This window comes from Etheostoma cragini, chromosome 1 (genome assembly GCF_013103735.1).
Source record: "Etheostoma cragini isolate CJK2018 chromosome 1, CSU_Ecrag_1.0, whole genome shotgun sequence".
Classification (NCBI taxonomy): Eukaryota; Metazoa; Chordata; class Actinopteri; order Perciformes; family Percidae; genus Etheostoma; species Etheostoma cragini.
In genome coordinates, this window is record NC_048407.1 from 10,320,081 (window position 1) to 10,328,462 (window position 8,382).

General features: G+C 39.8%; 1 long non-coding RNA gene across 1 annotated transcript; it reads right to left on the reverse strand.

The window, feature by feature from the left end:
- Positions 1-248: 248 nt before the first annotated feature.
- Positions 249-6,793, reverse strand: LOC117950515. Its single transcript, XR_004657927.1, has 3 exons — positions 6,657-6,793; positions 5,954-5,955; positions 249-259 (listed from the first exon to the last, which is right to left on the reverse strand). It is a non-coding gene; the product is annotated as an uncharacterized LOC117950515 (long non-coding RNA).
- Positions 6,794-8,382: the final 1,589 nt, after the last annotated feature.

Below are 8,382 nucleotides of genomic sequence, written 5' to 3' on the forward strand. Positions count from 1 at the left end.
GTGGCCAGGTTACCTGGACACAGCAGCATTTGTTATAGCACTGTAATCTTAGTTATCCCTAAACTAGCATCAAAGACAAACCTCCACACACTCTAAACCATAGGGGACAAACTTCCTGGTAGAGCAGCTGAAGTTTGTGTTCATGTTGGAAACAAAGATCTAAACATGTAAAATGTAAAGCTAAAGTGACACTGAAAACACAAGTTGATGTGTTCACTCATTGTACATATTTTATGCGGCTATGGGGAAAAATGTTACTCTTAGCTGTGCATGCACACAACATTTTTTAAAGTATCCCTTTGAAGAGATAACTTTGAGAATTATCTCGGTTGCTCTGCACATAAATTCCCTTAACATTCCCTTTGCTGCTTGTGTATTCATATAGATTTACATGCATATGGAGGGATGGGGAAATTAAACAGTGAACCTTTGTTGAGAAGGCTGGTGTTGATGCTCTAATGAATGGCGGTCTCATCCCTGAGATACATTGTGACTGTGACTTGCAGCCTGTGTCTGACACATTGGGGTGACACAATGAGACAAGGCTTGCGGAAAGACGGGAGAGCGGAGAACCCAGATAAAGCTGCTCCGCTGAGCTGCCAGCAGGGGGTCCTTGAGTTGTCTCCAGGAGAGGGGCGGAGGGAGAATTTTGGGAGCCAGAGCTCAGAGTAAACAGTATCTGCTAGCTAGAAAAACAACAACAACCACCATACTCCCTAATCAAGTGGCTTTATTGAAATGCAAAGCCTCACTCCTTCAGTTCCACACGAAAAGCCCAGTGATTAAAAGTAAAATACATTATATGCACCATTACTCTACCTAAATAATATGTTTAAACACCAACTAAGATTTTACAACACCATATAATTAGGCATTATTAGTGTCATCGTGCAATATGGGTTGAGTGTAGTGAAGCTAGGCAGATTAATTACATGAAACAGCACCTCAAAGACACATTGGATTTGTGGCGCGTCTGTCTGTCTCCCTCTCTCTCTCTCTCCCTCTCTCTCTCTCTCTCTGTTCTAATCCATCTATTGCCGCTCTAAATCCCAAACAGTGGTTTGTCAAACCAAGTGGAATTATAAAAGGGCAACCACTGGAGTGAAAGTAACGAGACAATGTCAAGTCGAATGATTCTGAGAGACATTTTGAAATTGTAAAAAGTAAATAAGGTAAAGCATCCATATTCTACACCCTTAGTAATAATCTCAGGGAATATTACACTAGTGACCAGACAAGTATACGTTTTATTGTTCTAGAGGCCATTTACTGTACACTTCACTACACTTCTCATTGATTTACCAAAGGAACATTTTGGGAAATACACATCCGCTTTCTTGCCGAGGGCTAGACGACAAGATCAACGCCACTTTCATGCCTGTACAGTGAATATAAGGCTACAGCAGACCTAAGACCTCCCACAAAAACGCCCAAACGCCCTTGTGCAAGCAGCTTAATACCAGTCATATTTATGTTTATTTTGGCAGGAACTTCCAGTAACTGTAAGGTGACATAGTGGAAAGAGTGCAAAGTCCACTCAGGGATAGATCGGACAAACACAGGACTTTGACCGAGGAGAGTACTGGTCGTGTCCGATGTAAAACCAGAAGTCACCGTTGACTTATTGGATCTTACGCACGTTAGTTAATTTCAGTATGTTCACTTTCGTACATATCTACGTTATCTATGCTATGCTACGTGAGTCGTAGTAGAGCGTAGGAACAAATGAGCTATGTGGTCTTCTGGGTTGGAGGGCCACACCCAGTGGCCTGTTATCATGATGTGGAGTTGAGTCTGCGGTTGTTTCCTGGCAACCTCTGACAAGACTCCAGTGCACTAATGAAAGGGGTATCATCTTCTTTGTCATGATCTTTAAAAAGTCTGTAAATGCAGTATCAGGCCTATTTACTATTTGGGTTGATCCTTTCCTTTGAAGCTGTTATAACAGTAAAATCAGGTCAGATCTCCAGGCTCTGCTCATACAAGTACAACAAGTACAACAGCAACACAGTATTTCACTGAGACAGAAATATTCTGCTACATTTGCTGTACTGCCTGACTATAAACAATATATTGTTTTTAAAGTCTCAGCACTGAGGTCTTATTTCACGTGTTGGCTCAGACTCATCCCGGTTCTTTACAGCCTGCCAGATCTCCACCAGCACAGCCGGGAATTTTCTGCAACCATTTGTTGTCTCTGATCACAGACGTGATGCATGCTTTCAGAGGAGGCAAAACAATTCAGCCGGCACCATAAACATGTCTTATTGGAAGGAATAACAGCCACCTAAATGTGGCCACCAATCAGGAAGGGTTTTTCATGAACTCCAAAAACCCAAACATGCTTGATTCAGTGGGTTTAATCATCTATTGATCATGAATTTGCAGAGATCAAGTGGGGTGTAACAAATAAAACCCTGCATTAGCTGTGCTAATAGGTTTTGATAACAACCAAAGGCTTTATATGTCTCCGTAATAAAACGGATTTGTGTCCCCTGCTGCTTTGAAGTCTCCAGTCAGTCAACACATGCCCTGGTTACTGTGAAACAGGAATGAAGGTTACAGTGAGTGGTTGTGAATTCGTCAAACTGCCTCAGAGATACTAAAGAGTATACATTCTGGACCTTGACATGGTCAGTAGGCAGCGAAGCAGAAAGACAGAACACAGGTGATAGTCAGAGTGGTCCACCTAGAAATATGCTGCCATATGTTTTGAAGTCCATGCTAAATATGCTAAAATACTCCATAGAGCTGAGAGTGCTCTACAACTCTCTTTGGGTTTATCACTACAAGCATCCCCTTTCTCATGACACTTAGTAATTCAACCTACCGTACATATAGAAATATTGATTAGTTCAGCCATAATTAGAGAAAAAGCGAGTGCTTTTTTTCATTTATCCACTGTCCCGGGTTTTCCTTTAGGTAGGGTTGATAAGACTTACAAATGCATGTTGAAAATATTAAACATATTCAGGCATTAATAAATATAGAAATGAAGCTGATCAGGGATGCCTTGTGTTTAAAGCCATGACTTATTAATTGCTCCTAAGAAAAACGTTAATTCCAGCCTCTGGTCAGGGCACTGTGTGGATTAAAGGTAAAGTTCCTGCTCAAGGAAGCCTCAGCTAGAGGTTTACAGATGCTAAAAAGATACATATCATCGTTGGTTACTGCCTGCACTCTGCAGAAGGTTCGAAGGTTTGTCCTATCATCTGATCTGTAGCTTTTCACCTGCCAAGTCAATTTCATATGTGGTAATCTCATATATAGAAATGCCAAACTATTGTACATGCAGAGGTAACCAACAGCACAAAACAAGCATACATAGGATTTGCTGTGGACTAAAGTTCCCCTTTTCAGTCCCCACCAATGTTGATAGGTTTGTTATCGGATTTTTTTCCTTTTTTCCCAGGATGCATTGCACATGGTAGCTTATAGGATAATGCTGGCTTTATTCTATATTTTTGTTGCTGTAAATAAATCCCACAAATAGACCAAAATAAACTCGGAGGAATTAGATGGACTGTGAGCTTAAAGTAGTGATAACACAAAGATCCATTAGTTCATCTCTTATTACTTTCCAACATGCCTTTCTATGCCATTGTGTCCATTTGCTCCAACTGTGACTAAAAACAGGTCATATACACTTCCATAAGGAAAGAAAAGGCTAAAATTATGACTTAAACAGGAGTGCTGTTTGAGTAATATTGTACTGTATTTGTTAAGGATTACATATTTGTTGAGGATTACACATATGGTGCGTTAGTGAGTATTTACAGTAGGATTTATATCACAATAAACAACAGGGAACATCATCATGGTAATGAAAGGTTATGTTCAGTGCAACAGTGGGGCTCACTAAAGTTTTTAAAAGTTTTGCGACAACAATAGAGGAATAAGAACAAATTTTCCAAAAATATCAATCTCACACCCATTGCATGCCGTGATTGGCCAGCTCTGTGGGGGTGAGAAAGGTTTGAAGACTCAAACTTCTCCATGTAGCTCTCTCTTTTCATTCTTGACTTCCAGGAGAGTTTGAAAATGTGCTTCGTCCACATTGAAATAACATTGCACCCCCCCCTTTCTATGTGGGTCAGTTTTTCACTCCTTTGGAACAACTAAAAACAGCTGATTTCTGACAAGATGTGACAATACAACATACAAACTACGTTTTTCTTTAAATAAATAATGCCTTTCAGCCTGTGAGAGGTGAAATGTGTCAATTTAACCCTCATGTTTTCCTATATCAATGTTCTTTTTAATAAAAAAAAATAACATGATTGATTCCACACAACGCTGTTTGGCAAGCACAAATCTCTACTTTTATGAATGTTAGGGCGTCTTATTCAATTTTATAGCATTTGGAGAGAAAAAAATTGCAAGTGGTTTTGAAATAGAATTGAGTAAGAGTTGACATATTCCAGTCTGTGATTATCCATCAACATCCATTCCTTTAATTCTAAATAGTCTAAATAATTCCTAATTTCTGCTTTTCTGACTCAGGTATAATTTCCTAAAAATGAGGTTTATTGACCATATAATTCCAACAATAACTGTAAAAGTAAACAAGTTATTGTTACATAGTGTTAAAGGTAAAAACAAGTGACAAAGGCACAAAAATGTAAAAGTTAAAAACATTGATAAAAAGCGTTAACAACAGCGTGGATTTTCAATTTTGACGGGAAGAAAACACAAGGTTTAAGGACTCCACTCATAGAAAAGCCGGAGCATTACATTTCACCTTGTGTGCAGGAAACAAAGACTCTGTAAAACATTAAGTTGACGTGCGTTAATTCTACACCAGGTTTATAACTGACATAGCACATTACCAGGCTTATATCTGACATTGCACATTGCTAGCATGATGTGCTGAGGTTTCTTCAGTCTTAAGAACCACATGTGAGCCCCCTGGGGAGCTGCATGCAGGCTGCATAAATATGTTGATGCATACATATTTAACAGCGGTAGTATTACTCAAAATAAGTTCTATTTTTAAATAGAATTGATGGGGCTCATGATTCTTACATTAAGATGCTAGTGGTGGCGGATAAAAAAGTGATTTGCCAGAAATGTTTGTTTGGGGGGGGGTTAACACTTTTGCATGCACTATAGAGAACCAAAGTCACGGCCTTTCAGAAAAATAGGAACGGTAGTGAACGGGGAGAGGCAAATTACTTTTTGATCCTGTTTGAATAAAGCCATGGATTACAAATATGATCTTCGTCAATTTAAAAGTTAGTTTTTAAACCGAAGAAAGTCTTGGTCAGCCGTAGGTTTGTCATATGACCACTTAGTTTTGTGTGAAACTGCCCAGTGAACTACATCTCTGGTCTCACACAATGTGTACATCACCTCGCTTAATGCTCAAATGCTAGATAGCTAACTAGCTTAGCTCTGTTCCACAACACATGTAACTCTCTCTCTTACTTGATGTGTTTCATCCTGTGAAGTGTTTTCAGCAGAAAAGCAAAAGAACAAGCAAGATCCTGCTCATTTGAGTTAAGGTCCCATGTCGGTCCACCGGAATGGGGGGGGGGGGGGGGGGGGGGGGGGGGGGGGGGGGGGGGGGGGGGGGGGGGGGGGGACTCTTTATATCTGTGTCCCTTTCTCATTAGGGGCTGAGCCCCCCTAAAGGTTTGATCCTAGAATCGCCCCTGGGGCAGACTCAGCTTCATTCAGATAGTTTCATAAATCAAACTCATGTACAAACTGAAACACGATTAAAATTTGCCATTAAAGATTCTTTAGAGTGTCCAATTTTTATAAATGAGGTAATTTCTGCAAATTATATCAGCTTTCAGAACATAAAATCAGTGCATACAGTTAAAGGCTGAATGCTCCTGAGATGTTGATAAATCATTTTGCGTTCAGTCTAACAAGCGGATAGAATCACTCAAAGATATCAGAGTTGCTCACGATGATGGAGTAGCAGCAACGAGACCGTCTGCTTCACTGCTGTCACCTTGCTCACCTCTGGCACTGCAAGCTGCGATGACTCAGAAGGATGGGAACATTATCAGGATGGATCAACATTATGTTCCTGCATAGCCGGCTCTACCTTTCTGGAAGGAGGGCCGTCTTCTGATGAGCTGTTTAATTCAGATGATGTCTGATCTAGTGTTATGGTTATGATGTCAGGCGAGTGCACTGGTGGAAGATCCTTTCCTTAAAGGAGAATTCCGGTCAATTTCAACATGTAGCACTTTTATTTTTAAATCTGTAACACAGTCAGTAGCGAGACAAATGAAAACAATCGGTTCTCTCTACACCGAGTTTTCCTTCTGCTAGAGTTAGCACCCAACAGGCTTCAGTAGGGCAAGTTTTAAACATGTTTTTAGCCTCTTACCATGCTCAAAATGTCATTACCGGTGCCTAGCCATGTGCAGTTATTGCTTCCAAGCAAACACAATGAATTTGACTGCAGTAGATGTGACAGAAAGCCATAAATAGCTACATGTTGAAATCAACCAGAATTCTCCTTTAAGTAAAAGTACTAATACCACACTGTATAAATACAAGTAAAAACCCTGCATTGACAATGTTACTCAAGTAAAAATCTGTAACTAGCATGAGGAAAATGGACTTAAAGTAAAGAAAGAATTAAAAGTCAAAGAACTCAATGAAGATAAATCCTCACATTTGAAAAACGATCCAACTGTGTTTAATGTATAATCATTTCAGCTAGACTTGTAGGCTGTTATATTGTTAGCTAGTTTAATTTATAATCAAACACCACATTTTATTAACGTGTTTTGTGTGCAAAAATCTTAATTTATAAAGTAACTAAAGCTGTCAGATTGTGGAGTAAAAAGTGCAGTATTTCTCTCTGAAATGTAGCGGCGTAGAGGTAGAATGGGGCACGAACATTTGTACTTTTGTACAGTAAATTTGTGCAGTACTTGAGTAAATATACTTAGTCACATTCTACCTCTGGGCGAGTGGGTCCAAAGACACAGGTAGGTAGAGTTCAGTGATTTAATGAAGAAGTGGACATTATCTTACAGGCAGGTGCAGCTACAGGTTCCAACTTCCAGATTTCAGGGTTTAGGGTTCAGGCTGCTGGAGAACAAGCCATGTAGAAACAGTGACGATCTGGCACGGAAAATGAAATGCACTGGGAATACACTGCAGGGCTGATGACCGAAAGTGGAAACAGGTAAGCAGGTGAATGACAGGGTCAGTTGAGTGGGACATGGGGGGGGGGAAATCTTAGGGCATCTGGTGAATGGATGGAGAATGGCACCGCAGGGGGCTGAAAGGAGTAACAGGAGTAGAGTGGGGAAAAGTGGGGAAAAGTGGGACTGAGGCAGACCTTGTGACTGGGATTTGCTTTTCAAGAGCTACATGTTTGCACAGTATTCAGAAAATGGGAAATCAGAAACGTATATCAGAAATAAATACAGAGTTGGAAATGTTCTTCCAGTAACGCCTTACTGGGCGCTGATTGGTTCGGTTAGATGGGAGTTCAGACACAAAAGGATTACTTGAAGCATGACATATGGATTATCAGGTGATATGTGTACATATATTCCTACATGATTGTAGCGTGATCTTGTGAGAATTCAGCCGCGTGCCAGATAAGCCGAGAGGGGCAAGTTTCCAAAGATTGTTGAGACATTTCATTAAAAAATACAAATGTAAACGTCATAGTGGCGCTAGAGGAAACATCAGGGAATCACTAAGGTCAGCAGATGAAAATTTGTTGGGATATTTCACTCTCCATCAAAGTGGTGGACTACCTGACCAACACAAAGGCGCCAGCAAAATAGCGTTAGACTAAATAGACAGAACTGATACTAAAAAAAAGCACTAGATTTGTGAGTGTACTGTTGATAGACACTATTTTCCTACAAAGCAATGTACAAAGGAAATGAAAGAGCATCTCACAGCTGGAAAAAAATCTAATCAAGGATGTTGGTGAACCAGCTCCAATAACACCTCAGAAATCACAAAAATAACAGAATAATTAAACAAAATAAAAACAAAATATTAATTTATATCTATGTCAAGTTTAATTGGCAATGACATTCTAAAGTTGATTGATTGTAATTGCAGTGTGCATATTGAGTTATTACCTGGTTGTATGAAACATTGAAGTATCTGTATTTCTTGACCAGTAAGTACCAGAAGTGAAGGAAAAACAGTATAATATAGAGATTAGTACATACTGTGTTCAATAGGTAGGATGGAACTGGGACAAAGTGTGTGTCAAGCAGGAGAGACTGTGGTGAGTTCAGAAGAAACTGGACTAAAAAGATGTGTAACTGAGGTAAGTGAAGAGAAAAAGAAAAGACGGGTTAGGGTTAGGAGGATGAGAAGTGTCAGCCCTGAGCTTGATATTTAAGACCTTATTATTATTATCTGGGGAACTATTTAAAAGAG